Source organism: Thalassophryne amazonica, chromosome 8 (genome assembly GCF_902500255.1).
Source record: "Thalassophryne amazonica chromosome 8, fThaAma1.1, whole genome shotgun sequence".
NCBI lineage: Eukaryota > Metazoa > Chordata > Actinopteri > Batrachoidiformes > Batrachoididae > Thalassophryne > Thalassophryne amazonica.
In genome coordinates, this window is record NC_047110.1 from 88522283 (window position 1) to 88526232 (window position 3950).

The window sequence follows — 3950 nt, forward strand, 5'->3', positions numbered from 1 at the left end:
TTTCCTCATTTTTTTGCTCTGGATGTGCTGTATGTGTGTACTGTTTATACAACCCCTGGCAAAAATTATGGAATCACCGGCCTCGGAGGATGTTCATTCAGTTGTTTAATTTTGTAGATAAAAAGCAGATCACAGACATGACACAAAACTAAAGTAATTTCAAATGCCAACTTTCTGGCTTTAAGAAACACTATAAGAAATCAGGAAAAAAAAATCGTGGCAGTCAGTAACGGTTACTTTTTTAGACCAAGCAGAGGGGAAAAAATATGGAATCAATTCTGAGGAAAAAAATTATGGAATCATGAAAAACAAAAGAATGCTCCAACACATCACTAGTATTTTGTTGCACCACCTCTGGATTTTATAATAGCTTGCAATCTCTGAGGCATGGACTTAATGAGTGACAAACAGTACTCTTCATCAATCTGGCTCCAACTTTCTCTGATTGCTGTTGCCAGATCAGCTTTGCAGGTTGGAGCCTTGTCATGGACCATTTTCCTCAACTTCCACCAAAGATTTTCAATTGGATTACGAGTTTGATAATCCTCTCCTATGTTTCAACTGACATCTCTCGTGTTGGAGCCATGATTCATGTCAGTCCACTTGGTGCAACAGCTCTCCAAGGTGTGATCACTCCTTTTTAGATGCAGACTAACGAGCAGATCTGATTTGATGCAGGTGTTAGTTTTGGGGATGAAAATTTACAGGGTGATTCCATAATTTATTCCTCAGAATTGAGTGAGTCCATATTTTTTTCCCTCTGCTTGGTCTAAAAAAGTAACCGTTACTGACTGCCACAATTTTTTTTCTTAATTTCTTATAGTGTTTCTTAAAGCCAGAAAGTTGCCATTTGAAATGACTTTAGTTTTATGTCATGTCTGTGATCTGCTTTTTTTCTACAAAATTAAACAATTGAATGAACATCCTCCGAGGCCGGTGATTCCATAATTTTTGCCAGGGGTTGTATCTCTAGAGAATATGTCTATGTATATTAATGACAGGATTGTTAATACTAATTTGGTGCTTTATTTAAAATTGTCATGAGTTTGCCCAACGCAGTGATCGTGGTTTTACATCACTGGACATAGTGGTTGTTACCGATTGGAAGCCAATCAATGTTTTGACAACACACGTTTCTGCTGCAGTAGAGGAGCTGGTGATTAACAGTACTGGCTTATTTGCATTACGTACACAAGGCATGTAGCGATATGTGTGACTCCATTCTATATGTTGTTTTTAACAACCTCATTAATACCTCCAGTTGCATCATATGAAAAGAAATACTTTATTGTGGTTTTCTGGATTCTTGGTACGTAACATGGTCTCGAGCTTTGCAAGGTTAGTTAATTTAGTAATTGTCAAAACTTCTCTGCAATATCAAGTAGAGCCTGCAACGAAGGTTTTCTCGTTAGATCTTAACATGTTGTTATTATATGCTGCTGTAAGTGAATGTCACATTGCAGTAGTACTCTAAATGTGATGTACTATAGGTAGAATTCAGGTGTTTGCTGTCCATTAAGGTTCTGCTTTAGTGTATAGACACCGACACCTACATACCCAGATTTGCAGCAGGTGTTTACGAAGGTCTCATGCCTTTTATGCATGTCTTAGTATACATATCATAAGTGAATATGTAGAAAACAATGGAGTTATGCCATAATATTAAGAGTGGACAGGCGAAAATAAACTATATTAAGCAGCCTTTGTCAAAGAGTGGTCTGCGGACTACTGATGGTCTGTGAGGAACCTATGATATTGGTAAAATAACACATTTTAAATTAAGTCTAGTGTCTCCCAAAGTATTTAATAATTTTTCCAAAGTCTAAGATAGGAATATACTGTGGGAGTGGTAAGTAGATCTATTATTTCTGGATAGTTGGAGAGTTGGGTGGTCCGCTGTACTAAAGAGTAATTACATCAAGAACAGTTGAGCAGATCCAGACTAGATTCTCAGTTAATACAGAAAAAATACTAAAGTCCCTGAGTCAAAATGTTTAATGGAAAAGTTGTTCCTGGTGTGCAGTTGAGCACATTGCATGGCAGCACACTGACGTTGATGTGTGAATGGAGTGAAAGTGAGGAGTCACTCTAAAGTATCTCATTGGATGAAAAGTTCAATAAAATACATTTATCCCATTAAAATGTATTTGCATATTACAGCAGCATATGAGTATTTCACTCACCCCTATTCAACCACTTACTCCAGTTAAGAATAGAATAGAATAATTCTTTATTGTCCACTGATGTGGAAAATTGTCTTTGGCTCACCATAATAAACAAGACACTAAAATACAAAGACACAAATAAAACAAAGATAAGATCCATAAAATACATAGAAGTAAAGGAAGAAGTAGAGTAAGACCTAGTAAAATAAAATAAGGGTCACCGTTTTTTTTTTTTTTTTTTTTTTTTGTAATTAATGTAAACTATATTAAATCTCAGCATGACCAGTAGGTGGCAGTGTAGATCCACTCTACCAGTGTATGTGTGTGTATATATATACACACACACACACTTTGATCCCAAATTCATATATTACAGCTGTCAGCAAACACTGTTAAATTATTGTTAGTAAAAACACTCCAATACTAAAACTGGTCAAACTGTTAAACATGTAGCACAAAAAAGTGGCGTAACGCCATAAATACAGGATAAATGAATATTTACATAATTTATATAAAATATACAAGAGCATGCCATAAATACAGTGCATCCAGAAAGCTTTTACAGCACTTTACTTTTTCCACATTTTATGTTACAGCCTTATTCCAAAATGGAGTGAATACATTTTTTCCTCAAAATACGACTCACAACACTGCATAATGACATGATTTGTTTTTGTTTTTTTTGTTGTTTTTTTTTACACATTATTTAAAAATAAAAAGATGTCACACACAGGTTTTCCCACCCTTTGCTCAATAGCTTCTTGCTCCGCCTTTGGCAGCAATTACAGCCTCGATTCTTCTTGAATATGACGCCACAAGCTTGATGCACCTATCTTTGGGCAGTTTTGTCCATTCCTCTTTGCAACACCTTTCAAGCTCCATCAGGTTGGAAGGGGAGCGTTGGTGCACAGCCATTTTCAGATCTCTCCAGAGATGTTCAAGCAGATTCAGGTCGGTTCTGGCTGGGCCACTCAAGGACATTCACAGAGTTGTCCTGAAGCCACTCCTTTGATATCTTGGCTGAGTGCTTAGAGTCATTCTCCTGCTGAAAGATGAACTCACCCTAGTCTGAGATCAAGAGCGCTCTGGAACAGGTTTTCATCCAGGATGTTTCTTTTTTTTTTTTTATAACCCCAGTTCCAATGAAGCTGCGATGTTGTGTAAAATGTAAATAAAAACAGAATACAATGATTTGCAAATCCTCTTCAACCTATATTCAATTGAATACACCACAAAGACAAGATATTTAATGTTCAAACTGATAGACTTTATTGTTTTTGTGCAAATATTTGCTCATTTTGAAATGGATGCCTGCAACACGTTTCAAAAAAGCTGGGACAGTGGTATGTTTTCCACTGTGTTACATCACCTTTCCTTCTGACAACACTCAATAAGTGTTTGGGAACTGAGGACAGTAATTGTTGAAGCTTTGTTGAATTGTTTCCCATTCTTGCTTGATGTACGACTTCAGTTGTTCAACAATCCGGGGTCTCTGTTGTCGTATTTTGTGCTTAATAATGCGCCACAAATTTTCAATGGGCAACAGGTCTGAACTGCAGGCAGGCCACTCTAGTACCCGCACTCTTTGTAACACGTGCAGAATGTGGCTTGACATTGTTTTGCTGAAATAATCAGGGACGTCCCTGAAAAAGACGTTGCTTGGATGGCAGCATGTGTTGCTCTCAAACCTGGATGTACCTTTCAGCATTGATGGTGCCATCACAGATGTGTAAGTTGCCCATGCCATGGGCACTAACACACCCCCATACCATCACAGATGCTGGC